The 22376-nt window shown below is 36.9% G+C and overlaps 2 long non-coding RNA genes across 2 annotated transcripts; one reads left to right on the forward strand and one right to left on the reverse strand.

The window, feature by feature from the left end:
* Positions 1–9145: 9145 nt before the first annotated feature.
* LOC126976984 (uncharacterized) lies at positions 9146–9735 on the reverse strand. Its single transcript, XR_007732064.1, has 2 exons — positions 9587–9735; positions 9146–9407 (listed from the first exon to the last, which is right to left on the reverse strand). It is a non-coding gene; the product is annotated as an uncharacterized LOC126976984 (long non-coding RNA).
* Positions 9736–15162: 5427 nt separating this feature from the next.
* Positions 15163–16493, forward strand: LOC126976985 (uncharacterized). The gene is made up of 2 exons (XR_007732065.1): positions 15163–15301; positions 16227–16493. It is a non-coding gene; the product is annotated as an uncharacterized LOC126976985 (long non-coding RNA).
* Positions 16494–22376: the final 5883 nt, after the last annotated feature.

Here is a 22376-nt window from a genome sequence, read left to right on the forward strand (position 1 = left end):
CCCATAATCTAGCCGGCTTCCTGTGCAAACTAAGTCTAGTCTAAAACTAATCTTATTTTTGTATAAACATTTCGGTGTGATACATTTTTAACGCATGGTTGACGGTCTGCCATGGCATTGTTTTATTATAAGAGAGAGGAACAACGAAATATATGTTGATGTAATTATTGAACCATCATAAATTTAATATTAAACACATAAGGAAAATATCGTTTGTTACACTAAAATTAAATTCATAAGTTATTATTTAAAATTTAAATTTATATAAGGAACTGTCTGAGAACAGCAACTAAATTTTGTATCATTGGAAATGATACAAGGTAGTAATAACAATTATTTTTTGTTCATTATTTAGTATGGAAAAGGAAAAGTCACACAATACCGACAGATATTGAAATGAATTAAGTTTTTATAACAAATGACCATTAATATTTTATAACAGTCAAAACCAGAAATCAGTAATATTCCCGACTTCAATTACAAATGCTTGACCAGGAGACTAAAGATTTGTTGAGTTGCTAGAAAATTCTATAATTTTCTGTGTAGCCGTTTTTAATAACGTATATCTAGTTAAGGATACATTGCTATCACCGTTTAGTGACAAGATCTTATATATCCATAGTTATGTCCAATATAGTTATAGACCAATGCTATCTGTCGATAGGTTATTGAAATTTAAGTATGCGTAAAATGATAGATTTGTCTACCTCTAGTAAGTTAAACTAAGGATAGATAGGTTTTAGAAAACGGCCAATAGTTATATTAGTAGTTTTACGGCCGTTCCCAATTACTATCTGCTACTGTCAGTAATTAGCTGTCAATAATCTGAAGCTGTCCGAATATACCCCATAAGTCATTCTTAGCGCCTATATTATATTGGGACAGAAAAGTCAACGATAGTTACGATATTTATCTCAAGTAAGAGATAGATTGAATATTGGGAACGGCCTTTAGACCAATGCTATCTGTCGATAGGTTATTGAAATGTAAGTAAGCGTAAAAGGATAAATTTAGTCTACCTCTAGTAGATTAAAGTAAGGATAGATAAGTTATTGAAAACGGCCGTAAATGATCTAAGTCTAAAATGCATTCCTCAATATTTTTGTGAGTAAGCATTAAATCTTACAAAACATGTTTTAAGCCTTCACAACACAAACAAATACCAGCAAGAAGATAGCGAAAATGATAAATGTGCTTTTCATCTTTACTATTTACTGTCTTGAATTTATTTCCCAATTGCAATAATATTTTCTACAGCTGAGTTTCAGTATCTGATATTATACTATCATTATCATAAGTACAGTAATGATAAATATATTTTATTCGAACAAAACAAAAAAAAAAAACTATATTTACAATACTAAGACTATATAAAATTAAAAATATCATTACGTGGAAGCGTACCTAAAATACTGGCTGCATTTCCGCGTTGGATAGCTAGGCTGATCCGTTGACCGAGATAGCTGCCAGCGCTTGGGTTTCCAGTAGCCTTATTGAGGCGCGAAAATAGTATTTTGAACATTCTCCGCGCCTCTGGGCCCCACGGGCCAAGTGTCTCGCCACCAAACGGCACAAATATGTATAACTCATTGAGACCATCATATTTGCGACGCTTGCTGTTGTCGGCAGTCGAAGTAGCAGCCCCAGCATCAACTGACGTAACTTAGACATGAGAAGGAGCCAGAGTGTCGATGCATCATAAATACAGGGTGGCGCAATAGAACGTGCATATTTAAAATATTGATTAAAAAATAATTACAAAAGGTATAGTTAAAATAAAACTGAGGTATTATTAAGAAATAACTGAAGTTTATTTTTTAAAAATAACATCGTCTAAATGATGACCCTCTCTACGACGACACTCCTCTAATCGCAAACGGAAGTTATTGAAAACTTTCTCCAGTAATGCTGGTGTAATTAATGCCATTTCACCACGGATATTCTCATTGAGCTGATCGATTTTTTTCGGATTATTGCTGTAGACTTTGTTCTTGAGGTATCCCCACAAAAAAAAGTCAGGAGGAGTCACGTCTGGACTACGTGGGGGCCATGGGATATCACCTCTTTTCGAAATCAGTCTGCTAGGGAGCATCTGTTTCACAACCGCCATGGAGTCATTTGATGTGTGACAGGTAGCTCCGTCTTGTTGAAACCAAGTCCTAGAATTCACTATTCTTGAATTTTCAAGCTCTGGAGCCAAAAAACCTTCCAACATCGCAACATAGCGTTCGGTATTAACAGTGACGTTTTGCCCCCGCGCATTTTCAAAGAAAAACGGTCCAATTATTCCTCTACCAGAGATTGCTGCCCATACTGTTACTTTAGGACTATGCAGTGGTTTCTGGTGCTTGAGTTTGGGATTCTCACTGTTCCAGTAACGACAATTTTGACGGTTTACGAACTCATTGATATGGAAGTGGGCCTCATCTGAGAAAAGGATATTGTCAAAATTGGAAAATCGATTAAGCATTTCATTAGCAAATGCGAGCCTTGCTCTGAAGTCAGACTCTTTCAATTCTTGTGTTAACTGCAGCTTGTAAGGATGCGGTTTAAGATCCAAGTTTAAAATTCGTTGCAAACTTCGTCTCGATAAGTGTAAGACAGACGATCTCTTGCGAGTAGACATTTGTGGATCTCCTCGTACAGACTGCATAACTCTCTGAATATTGTCGTCGGTTCTAGATGTTCTTGGACGACCTTTTGCTTGTGGTTTAAACGTTGAACCAGTCTCTTCAAAACGCTGTACCCATATTTTAATTAAATTAGCACTCGGAGCTTCACTAATTTGCCGTAGTCCATATTCAGAACAATATAAACGCCTAGTAACGATGTATGAACGAGAGTTCTCGTAAAATGCACGCACGCAAAATGCGCGACGCTTCCCGTCCGATGAGCCCGCTACCCAACGATGCAGACTCCCCCCGCCCGCACACTTTCTACCCCGCGAAAAAAGATGATGCAATATGCACGTTCTATTGCGCCACCCGGCCACCCTCAACGAGGTCATCAAGAAGAGCGCCGAGTTCTCGCGCGCGCTGCTGGAGGCGGGCGGCGTCGACCGACTGCTGCACCTCACCAAGCAGCGGACCAGGCACACGCCCAGAGTGCTCAAGTTTGCAGGTAACTATTATATGGCATTACTTGCGGCGGTGGAGTGTGCCGGGTCGTCTCCTTCCCTCAAATATGTCCGAAGGGAACGATGACTGGTCTATGCGTCAACTCGTAAAATGGTGCTGCCAGTTGTTGCCAGTTATAGTTAATAAATTACTGTATTTGTTGGATGCAAATACTAATTATGACAGGAATACCGATCATCATGTTTACGAAGCATCCTTACACAACAATGAATTCAAGCTCTGAAAGTTGATACATCCAAAAATGTATTTTTGTACTGTTTTAATTCTTTATTACTTTTTATGAAATATTGAATATTTAAAACGCTTTTAACTTTGAATACGATTCATATATTGGATGCAGCATCTCACAAATTTGTTTTGTATATTAGAGGTATTCTACAATATTCTATTAATTGAAAAGAGTGGCCATTGAGTTTCTTGTATGTTCTTTGGCTAACATAAAATGGCTTTTTTTATGTTATTATATTTTTATTTTATAAGCGAACGGGTCACCTGGTGCTAAGTGATCACCGCCCCCCACATTCTCTTGCATCACCATAGGAATCACAAGAGCGTTGGCGGCCTTTAAGGAAGGTGTACGCGCTTTTTTTGAAGGTCCTGGAAACACCGCACAAGGAAGCTCATTCCACAGCTTTGTAGTACGAGAAAGAAAGCTCCTTGATAACCATACTGTGGAGGACCGCCACACATCCAGGTGGTGCGAATGATATCCTAACTTGTGGCGTGTCATGCGAAGGTGGAGTTCGGCGGCAGGAATCAGGTTAAACAGCTCTTCGGAACACTCCCCGTGATAAATGCGGTAGAAGACACACAATGAATCGACATCTCTACGCAACGCCAAGTGATCCAGCCGTTCACAGAGCCCCGACAATTCGAGCTGCTCTGCGTTGCACGCGGTCAAATGGATCGAGCTGATACTGGGGTGCGCCAGACCAGAGATGACAGCAATACTCCATGTGTGGCCGGACCTGCGCTTTGTAGAGCGCTAAAATGTGGGCCGGCTTGAAGTATTGCCGTGCTCTATTAATGACGCCCAACTTTTTCGAAGCCAATTTAGAATTGGCAATCGCTCGAGATTTCGAGACCCATTAGTAGCCTCGCCATTAGTATACCGATACTAGTCGAGGCTTTAAGGGAAATTTTATTGTACGATATTATATTGTGACGAAATTTAATTAAAAAAAAACCGCTGATTTTCTTGCGCCAGTTCTTCTCAGGCCTGAGGCATACTTCTTCGAAAGGGATGGTAATTTTAGACGTTCAATAAGTAATTTTAAGTTATATTTATGAATTAAAATATTTAAATTTGAGGAGTTATTTATACTGGTAATTGAGCTCTCAGTTTAATACTGTAAATAAAACTTATCCCTTAGAGTCCTTTTCGTGTCATTTAATATTGACTGCAAAGACGAACAGCAAACTCTGAAGACGTTTGCTGTAATTTTTGTGACGTTTTAGAAATGAAAGCTCAAGTCAGTACGAGGAATTTATTTCGCAGTCGTGAGTTCAAAATGTTGGTCGCTATTGTGACTAACTTGGTAAGAAACACCGGGACATGAGAATTTTATATATTATATAATAAATATATATCTAATTAAGAACTGTTACGACCTAGCCGTCTACTATAATATTATTTTTTACCTTATGTTTTGAGTACTATCATTTATTTATTTATTATTTATTACATAATTATTGCATTTAATAATGGAAGCACTTGTGGCTGTAATCGCGATGGCCGCCTTCTTGAAGGTAGCTACTGAAAATCAGTGTTGGGTGTGGTTAAACCCAACTAATATGCTGAGTACCAAACCTTTTTGGGACATAACACTGCAAACACCACCTTATTATGTTGATATAGAATAAGCCTTACTTTAATTTTTAATGTATGTTAATTTTAATAAGATTAGGCATATTATTGTAAGATATGTTTTTTCATATTATTTCAAATTATATTTTGTAAATGTTCAAGTGTATTTGTAGTGTTTGTTCCAAATACAGATATACTTACTTACTTACTTACTAAGATTATAGTAGGGGCTACTTCTCTACGTTGTCGTGTGGTGCCGTCCCAGATGGCAGTGGAACGCGGCGGGATGGACCTCAGAGCTGGTGGTGAACGCGCTGGTTGACGGTGCATAGGCGATCCGGTTCACTGGACGCCGGCCGGGTGTGGTGAGATCCCTGAAGCCTGTAGAGGATGCCACGTGTAAGCAAGAGCGCAGACAGAAAACCCGATTACACGGGATTTCCATGTTTCACTTTTATCTTTATAAAAGGCATGTATTTTCTCAAAATTGATTCCTTTTGAATTCTTTCTGATGTCATTTCTAATATACTAGATACTACTACCGCTTCGGAAACAAATGGCGCTCTGAGAGAGACGAAGCGGCGCAAGAAACTCTCCCAGCATTTTTTTTATTGCGCTCTTTTTAATCAAATATACAATATTGTATTGTCATTGCTATTGTTATAAAATAATCATAATCTAGTGCCAGGGTGTCGGGTCACTTATATATTCAACTGTGGAGTACTAGGATTTTTATTTTAGGATCAGGAGCCTTTAAAAAAAACATTTAAATTTATTTATAGATAATGCCTGAACAGTGGCTGGGACTTTATGATTGTATATTTACCTTTAAAGCTATTATGTATCTTATGAAGCCTACTATAATAAGTTACACGCCATCCCTTATTTCTAGTGTTATAATAATGAAAATCAATATTAAGAGCAAAAAGGTGACAAGTTTTTGAACGTATATAAAATTTTCATAAATGTACTGACAATGGACAATCATAGATATTTTTTTTTTAATTTTTCCTTGAGAGACTAGATAAGAATTACAATCCGTCGACCAAGAACAGGAACATATCCATATACTGTAATTAATATACTGATTTTAAATAAGGGATCAACGACGGGTGTTCTGTCAAACAAAAGTCATGTCACATCGACTGCCAGCCTGAAGCAGCTGTAACGTGTTCAAACCGGTTCAGACCAGGCGGTCGCTGTAGTCTAGCGCACGAGACGCCCGTTAGTAATAGGTTCGATTAGGTTGAATTATATATGATTATAATATATTATATATTATATAATATTATTATTATAATTATACATGTAACGATTTTACAACGTCACATTTTATATAAATAACTAGCTGTCCCGGCGGACGTTGTTCTGTTAATAGTAAAAAAATATGCAAGTATTCGGGAATAAATGTGGTCTAAAACCATCGGAAATGTGTATTAAAAATTGATGCCGTATTTTTGTAAACAGCTTGTACATTACCGCTTTATAATTGCCAATTTTTTTTAAGTTTTAAAAGGAATATTGTGTCTTATCCTCACGGACGAGTAAAAAAAGAAGGACTCCGCGCCGTGATATTAGCAAGTGAAGCACCTTTATGCTAGTGTGTGTGCGGTGATGGGGGATATCAGTTACATAATATTTTCTCCCTTAAATAATCATATATGGCCACAAATACTTTCATAGTATCGTTTTGACACTTTTTCACAACGCATGACGGCATTTTCAAATGTTTTATTGCAACGCAAACTGATCTGTCACAGATGATGGCAAATCTCATAATGGCGGCCCATCGGCATGTATTAGTGTAAGTGTGTGCGTGGGGCTATGTATTTACTCATTTACCGGCTTGTTTTGGTCCTTCACTGTTTTGTCAGGTTACACGGAGTCCTTCTTTTTTTACTTTTCTGTAGAACTGGTTTTGACACACAATTCCACCATACATTATTTTGTTATATCTCAAAGGGCTTAGACAGTGTTTTTGTAGAAAGACGGCTTATTTTTTGGGACACCTCAAACAAATTATTAAAAACGCGTTGCTTTCCGTAATAGACTGACTTTATTTTATTAGGATGTTACACACAGGATTACATAGTTTTTTTTTTTTATATGAGAGGGGGCAAACGGGCAAGAGGCTCACGGGATGGGGAGAGGTGAGGCAACCGCCCATGGACATCCGCAACAACAGGTGTGTCAAGAATGCGTTGCCGGCCTTTAAGGTGGGAATATGCTTTTTTCTTGAAGGTCCCTAAGTCGTATCCGTTCGGGAAGACCGCTGCCGGTAGTTGATTCCACAAAGTGGCTGTGCGAGGCAAGAAATTTCGAAGAAAACGCGCGGTTGTGGAATGCCAGACGTCTATGTGATGCGGATGCTACTTTGCACGTAATGTCCGCTGGTGGAATTCGGCCGCTGGAATCAACCCGAACAGCTCCTCTGAGCACTCCCCGTGATAAATGCGGTAGAAGATGCAGAGAGAACCCACATCTCTACGCAATGCTAGAGAATCAAGCCGATCGGAGATGACTTGATCGTCGATGATTCGAGCCGCTCTTAAGAACAGTATTCCATGTGAGGCCGAATTTGGGCCTTATAAAGTTGCGGGTGGTGGCTTTTAGTGAAGTACTGTCTCGCCTTACTGAGTACACCAAGCTTTTTAGAGGCCAGTTTGGCCTTCTCTTCCAAATGACCACGGAACTGAACGTCGCTAGTTATCGACGCCAAGTATGCCAATACAGGCTGTGGCAGTTAGAGGAGTGATCTCGAATCGAGGGGATACTACAAAGGGAGACCTTTTAGTGGTGAACGCACAAACTTGTGTCTTCTTGGGGTTGAATTGGACTAAATTTTGTCGGCCCCATTCTGAGACTTTGCAAAGCATAGTCTCGATTTCAGACACAAGTTTGATCCGGTTCTCGTCGACGCTATCCCGGGACATGTTGGCACGGCCGGTGTAGGAAGCATACCCCGTGCTGTCGTCTGCATAGCAATGAATATTGCTGATTTGCAGCATATCATTGATATGCAGAAGAAACAGCGTAGGGGATAGCACACAGCCTTGCGGGACACCAGAGTTTATGGGTTTTAAGTCGGAGCATGCACCGTTGATAACAACCTTGATGCTCCGATCAGCCAAAAAGCTAGTGACCCATTTGCACAACTTCTCGGGAAGCCCATAGGATGGCAGTTTCGCTATAAGCGCTTTATGCCACACCCGATCAAAGGCCTTCGCTATGTCCAAACTCACCGCCAACGCCTCTCCCTTCGACTCAACCGCTTGCGCCCATTTATAGGTAAGGTACGCAAGAAGATCACCAGCTGAGCGACCCTGACGGAAACCGTACTGGCAGTCGCTGATCAGCTGGTGCCCCTCTAGGTATCCCAAGAGCTGGCGGTTGATGATCGACTCCATTACTTTGGAGAAAATGGAGGTAAAGGCAATGGGGCGGTAGTTGCAATGGGGCGGTAGTTGGATGGATCTGAGCGTACACCTTTCTTAGGGATCGGGTGCACTAAAGCCGCCTTCCATAACTTCGGGACTACGCCTGATGAGTAGGAGAGCCGGAAAAGACGGGTAAGGACCGGCGCCAGTTCCGGAGCACATGTCCGCAGCACTATCGGGGGAATGCCATCTGGCCCACTCGATTTGTGAATGTCCAAGGTGAGAAGCGCCTTAAGCACGGCACTATGCCGGATTTTTACCTCCGGCATATATGAATCGCACCGCGGAATATGCGGTGGTGGTGCACCTTGGTCATCCAGAGTCGAGTTGGACGCGAAGAGGGAGCCCAGGAGATCAGCTTTCTCTTTCGCGTCATGGGCCAGCGAGTCATCATCCCTGTTCAGTGGCGGAATGGCTGGCTGGCAGAAGTTTCCTTGGACAGCCTTGGCGAGCGACCAGAACGCACGAGTTCCCGAGGGAAGGCGAGCAAGTCTCTCGCCAATTCTGCCAATGTGCTTCGACTTCGCTTCAGCAATAACTCTTTTGAAGGACCTGGAGGCATGATTGAAGTGTTTTTTAAGTTCGCTGGTAGTAGTACATAGTTGTCGATACTTGACAATATTGGTTTTTTATCTAACTCGTTATTCAAAGCCTTTTAAGGAATAACAGAGGATACAAGCGGATATTTAATCAATAGTACAAGTTATGTCTTAGAGTACGTCACTGCAGCTATTAGAAATTTATTTCTTAAATAAGACTGTTGCTTAAAACATATAAGAATTTATTTGACACATAAAAATAGTGAGCATATTTGTAGAACATTGTACATGGATTTATATTAACGTCTGCAGACACAGATGAGTTGAATGTTGCAGAAGGATATCGGGAATCCGAGTGACTGACACACACTGCGACACAGCGCTGCCGTACAGATACGTTGACGAGAGACTCCCGCGCCACTGAATAGCTCCACTACCTCCGTCGATGAATCAACGACACTCTTCATGTCATGTTGCTCTATATCATCTGGAAAAACGTTAATAGAACTTTAAAACTTTAACTGTTTTTTAGAAGCATTTATGTATAAAAATAATGCAGATTAAGTATATAAATTTAACATTTTTAGACATATATTTTATTTAATAATTAATACGTCTAGATAGACTAGAAAAATAGCACTATTTTTTTAACTAAATAATACTTACTCAAAGGGTTACTCCTGGTAACACAAATTAATGTGACGAGGAAGAAGGCGAGAACGACAAACAAGCTTTTCATTTTCAATATTGTTATTGTTAATATATAATTAGAAAACAAAAATATTTCTTTTTCACTGTATTTCAGTTAGTGATATCTTTAATTAAGTGAAGCCTGTATTTATACAAACAGAAATGATTCTTAGGGTGTTCCCCTGTGTTTTATCTTTCAAAATAAAACAGTATTGCTCAAGATATCAGTATGACATAAATTCAAAGCTATTAAGAGTTATTAGCCTGCGATTTCATTTGCATAAATCTCAAGATAATATAAACTTAACGATTATGCTATACATACATATCCATACAAGATCTCTCACTTTATCTGCCAACTCTATATTATACAAGTGGGAGGCTTCTTTGTATAAAACCAGAAGGCTATCTAGATGGCTAGCAGTAATGGAAACGTTATTGAGTTTCGCTTCTTGTTAAAAGACGTTTATTTAAGTTCGCTTTTTACAAACAAGGTCATTAGCGACCACTATGTTACGATGTTTCACAAATATTTAAATAAATCTATAAATTTCAAAAATATTAGTGTTCTAATTATACATCCATCTTGATTTAATCAATCTTTTATATTATGCGGAAGATTACAATTAATTTTTACATTAGAATAAAAATTACACTCAACTAAAAGACTATTGTGTCCCTATGATTTAAATAAACCAGTGTTTATTAGCTTATTGTATTCGAACAATACCTTAGTTTGATATTTAAATGAAGAAGCTATCCTAAATTTTTAATTATCTAAATATATGTCCTGATGTTTGTCTTCAGTGAACTCGTTAACTAATGAACGGATTTTAATGGATATATTACTTCATGGAGTGCAGTTTAGTCCAACTTACAGGGATGATATTTTACGAAATAATTGTTGATTTTATGAAATATTATTGACAAATTCATAAAATCAGTATTTTATTTATTATGTACAAACAACGTCTGTCGGGTCAGCTAGTTATTATATACATCTCTATATAAAGCGTCTTTTGGGCAACACATGAAAATAAGATAGGTTTATTATATTAGTGTGCATGACAAGATACATCTTACACTCCCCATATATATGTTACTTTGTTTTAACTAGATGCTTAATAATTCAAAGCTATTCTTTCGACGTGTTCACAGCTATTATATCTAGACGTATAAATAATTTTATTTGCCTTATTTTTTTACATAAATGCCTTAAAGAACTTTTAACGATGATATAGAGCAACATGACATGAAGAGTGTCGTTAATTCATCGACGGAGGTAGTGGAGCTATTCAGTGGCGCGGGAGTCTCTCGTCAACGTATCTGTACGACAGCGCTGTGTCGCAGTGTGTGTCAGTCACTCGGATTCCCGATATCCTTCTGTAACATTCAACTCATCTGTGTCTGCAGACGTTAAAATAAATCCATGTACAATGTTCTAGAAATGTGCTCTCTATTTTTATGCGTTAAATAAATTCTTTTATGTTTTAAGCAATAGTCTTATTTAAAAACTCTAATGCTTACACATTACTGCTTCATGGCCAAAATAAGTGCCGTTGTGATAACCATAATCTAGCCGGCATCCTGTGCAAAGCAGCCTCCCACTGTTTTGATTATTAATAACTATTCCTTCACCCATTTCTGGTAATAGTTACTAGTGCTACCGGATCTAAGACTTACACTCTGAGGCTAAACGGTCACATGCAGATATTTTATTTTTAATTTAGTTTTTTTACTATTACTAATGAAAACTTTTTTGAATTTTAATTTTAGAACTCTTTGGTAACCTAATGAGGTATTGCTTTTTTTTGTCATTTGTTTTCGTGTATTGGCGGCAAATCTTAAACTCTTGTTACACGTGAAAATGAACCTAACGCGAGAAAATTTTCGCTCAATGATTTATTATGTCTTTCGTTGTTGGCTTTCTCAACAACAAAGCTATCATAGGCTGCGATTAGCATTTCTTAATGAAGCCCCATCTCGTGCCACAAATTTACAATTGGTTTAACGATTTTAAGTGTGGACGTAGCAATCTCAATGATGATCCGCGTTGGGGACGTACTTTAACAGGGACTACTGAAGATTACATCAGTACTGTGCGACGCATGATAGAGGAAGATAAGAGAGTGACCTATCAGCATATACGGGCAAGCGTAGCCATTGGTATGAGTCAAGTTCAAAAATATTACACGAACATTTAGGCGTCAGGAAGCTTTATACCAGATCGATTCCCCATACTTTAACCGACGACCAGAAACACCTTCGCATGGACTGGTTTCGCCAAATGTTAGATAAGTTCAACGGCGGTGACTCAATTTCTGTATTTGACACAGTCACAGGTGATGAAAGCTGGATATATTGCTACAAACCCGACACCAAAAGACAATCAGCTCAGTGTGATCGGCCAACTAAGGTAAAGAAAGGAAGAAGTCAAGGAAAAAAGATGATTGCCTCATTCTTTGACCGAAAAGGTCATTTCGCGACAGTTGTACTAGAAGATGGAAGGACAGTTACTGCAGGCTGGTATGTCAATCGCTGTTTGCTCGTTGTCTTGGAAAAAATTCGACAGCAGCGCCCTCGAAGTAGGATCCTCCTTCACCACGACAATGCTTCAGCGCACTCCGCAAAAGGGACTGTTGAATATTTGACTATGGCAGATGTCGAAATAATGAGTCATCCGCCATACAGTCCTGGCCTGGCACCCTGCGACTTTATTCGAGGTATTCGCTTTACGAGTCCTGAAGATGCGGTGAAAGCGAACGAAAATGCGATATAAGAGACCCCTAAGAAAGAATAGGCCCACAGCTTTTTTCAGTGGTTCCATCGAATAAGACGCTGTGTAGAGAGAGGAACGGAGATTACTTCAAAAAACAATAAAAGTATTGGCAACTTTCTACATTAAACCGTTTTTTATTTTCCTAACATTTTCAGTGTTACCTAGGTATCAATAACTGAAAAAATTATACTTCCTATACATATTTTGTGATAATTAATTTGCCATCATCATAACAAAGAAACCGCGAAATGTACACTCTTAGATAATTTATACGCCTAGATAGAGTATCTTACTATTTGACAACCGATAAAAACAGGCCAGGAATATAAGTTTAGTGTGCGTGATTTGTATGACAATTTATTTTATGAAAATAAGGGACGAACGAGGATGACGTTCAGCTGATGGTAATTGATACGCCTGCCCACTACAATGCAGTGCCACTCAAGTTTATTGTAAAGAACCCAAAAATTCTAAACGGCACTACAACTGCGCTCGTCACCTTGAGACATAAGATCTAAAGTCTCATTTGCCCAGTAATTTCAATAGCAATAAACTAACTAGTAGTAATTGCTCAAAATATAGGTTAGATTTAAACTCAATTTTTTTTCGACGTTTTCACAGCTGTCATAGTCAATCTAAATATATTAATGATCTAAGGTTACACCAGGCGATCACGTACCGGAAGACGCAGTGTTGGTAGGCCCCCACAAGATGAGGGCAGCGCAGGACCAATCGTCGTAGAAATCTTTGCATGAGGCCTTTGTCCAGGACTGGACATCTTGTGGAGTGGTGGCTTGGAGTGAACTGCGCTCGTCACAATTCCATAATATATTATTTTGTTTTATCTCAAACGGCTTAGACAGTGTTTTTTGTAGAAAGCTCCGAGTAGCTTATTTTTTCCGACACCTCAAACAAATTATTAAAATCGCGTTGCTTTCCTTAAAAGACTTACTTTATTTTATAAAAATGTAGCACACATGATACTTGGCAATTTTGTTATCTGTTTTCTACCACATTATTCAAAGCCTCTTTCTTAGGAATAACACAGCATACAAGTAGTTATTTCATCAAAAGTACAAATTATGTCTTTGTACAGGCAACATAATGTTACGTCACTGCAGCTATTAGAAAATTATTTCTTTAACAAGACTGTTGTTTAAAACATATAAGAATTTATTTGACACATAAAAATAGAGAGCATATTTGTAGAACATTGTACATGGATTTATATTAACGTCTGCAGACACAGATGAGTTGAATGTTGCAGAAGGATATCGGGAATCCGAGTGACTGACACACACTGCGACACAGCGCCGTACAGATACGTTGACGAGAGACTCCCGCGCCACGGAATAGCTCCACTACCTCCGTCGATGAATCAACGACACTCTTCATGTCATGTTGCTCTATATCATCTGAAAAAACGTAAATAGAACTTTAAAACTTTAACTGTTTTTTAGGAATAGTTTGTATTTATACAAACAGAAATGATTCTTAGGGTGTTCCCCTGTGTTTTATCTTTCAAAATAAAACAGTATTGCTCAAGATATCAGTATGACATAAATTCAAAGCTATTAAGAGTTATTAGCCTGCGATTTCATTTGCATAAATCTCAAGATAATATAAACTTAACGATTATGCTATACATACATATCCATACAAGCTCTCACTTTATCTGCCAACTCTATATTATACAAGTGGGAGGCTTCTTTGTATAAAACCAGAAGGCTATCTAGATGGCTAGCAGTAATGGAAACGTTATTGAGTTTCGCTTCTTGTTAAAAGACGTTTATTTAAGTTCGCTTTTTACAAACAAGGTCATTAGCGACCACTATGTTACGGTGTTTCACAAATATTTAAATAAATCTATAAATTTCAAAAATATTAGTGTTCTAATTATACATCCATCTTGATTTAATCAATCTTTTATATTATGCGGAAGATTACAATTAATTTTTACATTAGAATAAAAATTACACTCAACTAAAAGACGTTTATATGGCACAATATATTATAATATAATATAATAATAATATTGACACACTTTTTACTCACATTATCTTGCCCCAAGTTAAGCATATATAGCCTGTGTTATGGGTTACATGACAATGATATATTTAATACAATATACTTACTTTAACATACATAAATTCATATAAACATACATAAATACATTTAAACATCCATGACTCGGAAACAACATTATAATATAAATAATTTTCTTAATGATCCCCCACAGATCCATCAGGCTATTTAAATAAAAAATTTGATTTATCGAAATTTTATTTAAAAAAGAAACAAAGAATATGTCTCAAGGTAAGGAGTGCAATTGCGATGCAGCTAAGAATTTTGGGTTCAGACAAGAATCCTGAGCGGCACTGCACTGTAACTGGCTGGGCGTTTTTACCATCAGAAAAAACATTTAAATATTGGATCCTTCAATCAATTACGCTGCAGGACAAGAAATTTATTTGTTGTTGTGTATTTTTTTTAAGCTGCGTTCATTGATAATAAATATTAAAATATATGTCGCCGAGACGCGTATCAATTACCATCAGCTGACTGTCCTGCTCGTCTTGTCCCTTATTTTCATTAAAAAAAAAAAATTCTACTTCTCTCCTTTTATCTGATAAAATTTAATAACTTTGAATTTATTTCGTAGTGACATCTAGAGTATACTATCTTATTTTGAAAGATAAAACACAGGGGAACACCCTAAGAATCATTTCAATTTGTATAAATACAGACTTCACCTAATTAAAGATATCACTTACTGAAATACAGTGAAAAAGAAATATTATTGTTTTCTAATTATATATTAACAATAACAATATTGAAAATGAAAAGTTTATTTATAGTTCTCGCTGTCTTCCTCGTCACATTAATTTGTGTTACCAGGAGTAACCCTTTGAGTAAGTTTTATTTACAATTCGTTAAATTTTGCCGCAACACCAACAATTGTGTAATTGTAATATATATGTGTTTTTTTTTATTTACAATCACAACATTTTAAATTATGCTTTAATGGATCGTTGTCGTTATCCACTTGTAAAATCTAGAAGAATTTATTCCACCTACATACTACTTTTAAATACAAATATGTTATTTCTAATATGTGGCACTATGATTTAAATAAACAAGTGTTTACTAGGTTATTGGTATTCGTACAGTACCTTAGTTTGGAATTTAAATTAAGAAGCTATCTTAAATTTTAATTATCTTAATATAGATAAATCCACTGTCCTGATGTTTGTCTCAAGGGAACTCCTAAACTAATGGACGGATTTTAATGGGGATTACTTCATGGAGTGCAGTTTAGTCCAGTTTGAGAGATAGGATAGTTTTTATTTCGATGTAGGACCTACAATTTTTTTATTTCTAAAGTTTATTTTATATGGATATATTTTCTATGAGAGAATTTATTCTGCTGTGCAACAATTTCATTATAACAACAAGAGCATATTTTACGAAATTTAATTCTTGATGTTATGAAATATTATTGATAAGTTTATAAAAAACAGTATTTTATTTATTAAGTACAGAACAACGTCTGTCGGGTCAGCTAGTTATTATAAACATCTCTATATAAAGCGTCTTTTGGGCAACACATGAAAATAAGATAGGTTTATTATATTAGTGTGCATGACAAGATACATCTTACACTCCCCATATATATGTTACTTTGTTTTAATTAGATGCTTAATAATTCAAAGCTATTCTTTCGACGTGTTCACATCTATTATATGTAGACGTATAAATACTTTTATTTGCCTTATTTTTGTACATAAATGCCTTAAAGAACTTTTAACGATTTAAAAATCTAAATTCGTTTTTCAGATGATATAGAGCAACATGACATGAAGAGTGTCGTTGATTCATCGACGGAGGTAGTGGAGCTATTCAGTGGCGCGGGAGTCTCTCGTCAACGTATCTGTACGGCAGCGCTGTGTCGCAGTGTGTGTCAGTCACTCGGATTCCCGATATCCTTCTGTAACATTCAACTCATCTGTGTCTGCAGACGTTAATATAAATCCATGTACAATGTTCTACAAAATATGCTCTCTATTTTTATGTGTCAAATAAATTCTTATTTGTTTTAAACAACAGTCTTATTTACAAAATATTTTTAACATACCTTCACTAACTTTTAGATAACAATTTACGTGTTCACTGATCAACGTATAATCAGGGTAACTGGATTGGCCGTTCACAGTATTCCAACGGCACTGGTATAGGGCAGCTGGAATGAAAAATAGACCGTCTATTTAGTCAACTGGACTGGATTGATAACTGGAATGGTACATTCCAGTGCAGGTTTACATTATTCCTACTGGATTATGGAATGCTGCTGAATTCCAGCGCTGGACTGGAATAATGGTCCTTCACCAATTTCTGCCCATAGTTGCTAGTTCTGCAGGATGTAAGACTTACATCCAGGCGCTGAACGGTCACATTACCGATAAATTGTTTTAAATCGCAGATTTTTTAATTAAGTGTTTATTGTTTTTAATTAAGTACACAATGTATGTACCTACATGATATAAATAACTGAAAAAAAATATACTACTTATATATTTTTTGTATTATATTAATTGTTTGTTTGTTATGCCAAATGTTACACTCATAGATAATAATTTATACGTCTAGATTGCTGGTAGACAACCGATAAAAACAGGCCAGGAATACTAGTTTAGTGTGCGTGACAAGCTATGTCTTACACTTGCGATTCGTATGATTTTTTTTTATGAAAATAAGGGACGAAACGAGCTGGACATTCAGCTGATAGTAATTGATACGCCTTGCCCATTACAATGCAGCAATTATTGAAAAACCCAAAAATTCTGAGCGGCACAACAACTGCACTCAACACCTTGAGACATAAGATGTCAAGTCTCATTTGCACAGTAATTTCGGTAGCAATAAACTAACTAGTAATTTGTGTTAGTGTGCGTGAATTGCTCAAAATAGAGGTTAGTCCTAAACTCTTTTTTTCGATGTTTTCACAGCTGTCATAGTCTATCTAAATATATTAATGATCTAAGGTTACACCAGGCGATCACGTACGGAAGACGCAATGTTGGTAGGCCCCCACAAGATGGACTGACGATCTGGTCAAGATCGCCGGAATACGTTGGATGAGGGCAGCGCAGTTCCAATCGTCGTGGAAATCTTTGGGGGAGGCCTTTGTCCAGGATTGGATGTCTTCCGGCTGATGATGAAGATTAACACTGTCGTGACACGCAATCATCTAATTATACTTCCATATCTTATCCGACTTAGTTGATAAAACTGGGACAATAATAAAATACTTTGAGGACGACGTGTCTGTTTAAGTGTAATAAAATGATTAACTTATGATAAGTTATGTTATATGCGAAAAAGGATATGATAATGTATTGATACAGGGATTCCCTTTGTTATAATAATTTGTTCTAACACTCAAACAAAGTTTGAAAACATTTTTTTTATAAACGAGGCGGGACTCGGACCCACGACCTCTCGCGTTCCGTCCGAGTGCTCTCCCAACTGAGCTAACCGTTGGATTGACGGATCGTCATAAAATCTTGTATGCTTTGTTCAACTCTCAGGTTGTTGCATCGTTCATAAAATTTTATTTTCATGTTTTATTTGTTTATTAATCCCAGAAGTGAAGATTATCACTTTAAAAACAATAAATAATTGTTCTAATACTGTTAATCAAGTATTAGCAACAGACATATTATACTGAAAGTTTTTGCGATGCATTTTTTTTAAATGATAATAAGGGACGAGACGAGCAGGACATAGTAATTGCTACGCCCTACCCATTACAATGCCCTGCCACTCAGGATTCTTGAATACACCAAAAATTCTGAGCGGCACTACAATTGCGCTCGTCACCTTGAGACAAAAGATGTTAAGTCTCATTTGCCCAGTAATTTCACTAGCTACGGAGCCCTTCAGACCGAAACATAGTAATGTTTACACATTACTGCTTCACGGCAGAAATAGGCGCCATTGTGGTACCCATAATCTAGCCGGCTTCCTCTGCAAAGGAGCCTCCCACTGGCCCTCCCACATGCATTCTTCATCTACTCGCACAATTCTTACGCACTACTACACAAAAATAACAGTCAACATGAGAGATTCAACTTCAAAAAAGGTGGAAATTCTGAATTCGTCCTTATTTTTTTTGTTTGTTACCTCAGAATTTTCGATTCAAAATATAACACACTAAAAATAATCGAAATATGCAATATGTTTGGTATTTTTTAGTGTATTATGATAACAATTATCTATTGTTATGGAGTAGGCTTTTTAAGTCGGTTGTTTCTGTTGTTAATTCATTTTCAGTAACTCGTTACCTAACTTGTTGAATAAAAGCTAATTTAAAATTCGTAGAGATTGAGTATGTAGATATTAATTTAATAATTGTCATTTTTTTTACGATTTGGCGGCAAATTGAATAATAAAAATAAAGAATAACAAAAATGATCGTAAAGATTCTATAGTCAATTGATAATTTTATTTCCTCAAAATAATTCCACTTCATGCTAAGGCAAATTGTTTTAAATTTAAACGATAAATAGTCGCTCCAAAAATGCAGCCGCCATGATCATGACGTCATTATAACATAAACAAATAAACGTCAAATGTGCAGTGCAATCCTTATTGAATTTTCTAAAAAAAAAAAACGACCTTTTACAGTCCGTTTTGTTGTTGCGTTACTAAGGGTACGAGTATGTTCCGATATGCACTGCGACCACTGTACAGTATAACGTCAATTTAGTATACTGTGAAGCCGTTTTTTATAGCCAATTATACTGGTTACTATTTAAAACGGAATGCAATCCCGTATACTGTCAGCCGCATTTTTGACGCAGCATTCAAATGAGTGTATTAAAGTTTTTTTAGTTCATTAAAAAAAAACTGTTGTTGGAGTACGGTCAAATTAAAAATATTTGGGATTAAACTGTAAGTTTTATTTATAAAACGTTAGGCACTCGAGTGGTTTTGACTGATCACGTGATCAAAGCACTTCGAGCACCTTACCTCGAAAACGGCAGTACTCACAGTAGAATATGGCGGCGATTTATGACGTCATATTCCCCTAGGGTACTGCGGCAGTATACTGGCAGTCCATAACGGAACGAATTTTTCAACAGTGATAGCACTGTGCAGTGCTTGCGTGCGTTTTCGGTCACGTTACATACCTACAGTTAATAGAACTATGAATTTAATTTATATTTTTAATTTATATTTAATATAAATAATTCTCATGTTTTTATAACGAATAAGTATTGGATTCGTACTTCTTATGGTAAAAACTCAATAACTAGCATACTTTCATAATTTAATTTAATAGATGACCTATAGTCTGTGTCACGTGAGCGTGAATTTAAGTTTAACAAACAAGTTATGATAGACTACGATTTAACTTTAACGATGAAGCAGTAATTTACCAGTGGGAGGCTCCTTTGAACAGGAATCCGGCTAGATTATGGGTACCACAACGGCGTCTGTGTAAACATTACTGTGTTTCGATCTGAAGGGCGCCGTAGCTAGTGAAATTACTGGACAATTGAGACTTAACATCTTTTGTCTCAAGGTGACGAGCGCAATTGTAGTGCCGCTCAGAATTTTTGGGTTTTTCAAAGAATCCTGAGCGGCACTGCATTGTAATGGGTAGGGCGTATTAATTACCATCAGCTGAACGTCCTGCGGCCCGATTCACGTAATTTTACATGAGCGATATCGCAGCGACATCTGTCGTTCACCTACGATTCGTATTCACGTGATTTAAATCGCACGTTCGTGAAACGATCCTATCCAAAAATCGCTAAAGCGTATTCACGTCAGCTAGACGGACTTCAATCGTTGTGTCAGTGGTATTCTGCTATCTTTTTACAATCGGTTACAAACGATTTAATGTCAAATCGAACGTCTGAGAAGTCGCTGAACTGAAGTTAGTAATTTGGAGTTGTTGACTGTTGAAAGTTTTTTCATAAACATGAATATCAGCTTGTCTTGGCTACTTTTGGATCTTTCCGAAAGGGAAGACCGGCGGAGAGAACGTCGACGCCGAAATAAAATGAGGATCAACAAATATTTTGCTATCGAAATGACAGATACGGAGTTCGTGAAAACATTTCGATTTACCAAGGATTTAGTCCTTGGTCTTATTGAAGACGTCGTTCCTCTAATTCTATGAGAGCGTAATACTATACTTAGTTTCCTATTTAGGTTGGTAGTTACCAAGAAACATCTTAGTAGGTACATACTGACTTATCTGACTAGATATTTACTATATTTAAGACTTTAATGAAATAAATTATAAAATCATGTGCTTTTTTACATTATAGGTATTAATAGCACTATCATTTTATGCTTCAGGATCTTACCAAACCATTGTTCGTCAGAGTAATTTTAACTCAGTATCTCAACCTACAGTGTCTAGAGCAGTGCGACAGGTGACTAAAGCACTCAATGATGTTGAGTTATTCAAAAAACATATTTATTTTCCTCTTACTCAGGATGGAAGAGAATAGAGATAGAATAAAGAAATGGTATTTATTTACCTTTACCTATGTTTTTGGACTAATTAAATACCTACTTAATTATTTATTAAATATTGTAGGTACTTATTACAGCTTTTATGAAAAAACTAAAATACTTAGCTCAGTAAGTAATTCAAGCTGACGCACGGTTACAATCTTCTTCGAGCTCATTTTGTTTAATGGAACAAAACGAGACGAGAAAGAGTTACCTACTCTTGGGCGAAAATCCAGTTTGACTTTGATGGACGGCGGTTTTTTTTATTACAAGCATTTGGGTATGACTTTTCATTTTCAGCCTATTAATTTCTGTATAAAAATAATTAAACCTTACCTTTTCACTACACTACAGCTTCAAATATTGTTAGGTTGAGTACTAGTAACTGAGCAAAAGACTCTGATATCATAATAAACATATTTAAAAGAATAAGGTAGAAAATAAAGGAATAGTAGAATTAGGCTGGCAATGTCCTATCGCAAGTCGTCGGTAAGTCGCTGAGTTTCAGTCCTATTGAGTTGTCGTCCTATCGAATTAGTACGTGAATACCAATATTGGACCAAGTTTCAATAGGATGACTTCTGAACTACAACGATTTTTGGATCGTTAGAATATTCGTGAATCGGCCTACTGCTCGTCTCGATAATCTGCGTAAGGGACGGCCCTCTACGGTGACGACTGATGATAACATCAGTGTTGTGCGATGGTTACTAGAGAGATAAAAGATAGATCTATCAACAGACTCGACAGACAAGCTGAGGCATCGGTATGAGTCAAGTGCACAAAATCCTTCATGAAAATACCTACGGTAAAGACCTTCTTGACCACTAAATAAGGTAAAGTAAGGTCGTACCCGGTGGATTCTTCATCATTTGACCGAGGCCCAAAAACTCCGTCATCTTGACCGGTGCCGTGAAATGGTTTTAGATTTAATGAAGGTGACTCAAATGCTGATAGACATACTTATGGGTGCCGATTAGGTTTTCTTCTTTGCACAATAAAATGAATATTTTTAATATTTTGCGATATTACTAACATTATGTCCCGCACTGATGTGATATCATCATCAGCCGGAAGAAGCTGCTGGACAAAGGCCTCCCCCAAAGATTTCCACGACGATCGGTCCTACTCTACCCTCATCCTGCCGCTCGATGTGATAAAATGTCGAAATTATTTTAGTGCTCACAATTTCGCTTCCCCTAAATATTCATAACGACCTCTAAACGCTTTTAACGCTTAACTACGTAATGCTTGCAAGCGTTGTGTTAAAACAATTTAAAGCGGGAAGCGACAATCCCGTTAACTGTTTTTATACAACTTTTATTTAACTTCCAAATTCAAATATTTTTATTCAAAAAAAAAATTATCAAAAAACACAACCGACTTCAAAAACACTATTCCAAAACAATAGATATAATGTGCACTAAAAAGTATAAAAATAATTGTGTATTTTTA

Source organism: Leptidea sinapis, chromosome 43 (genome assembly GCF_905404315.1).
Source record: "Leptidea sinapis chromosome 43, ilLepSina1.1, whole genome shotgun sequence".
Lineage (NCBI taxonomy): Eukaryota > Metazoa > Arthropoda > Insecta > Lepidoptera > Pieridae > Leptidea > Leptidea sinapis.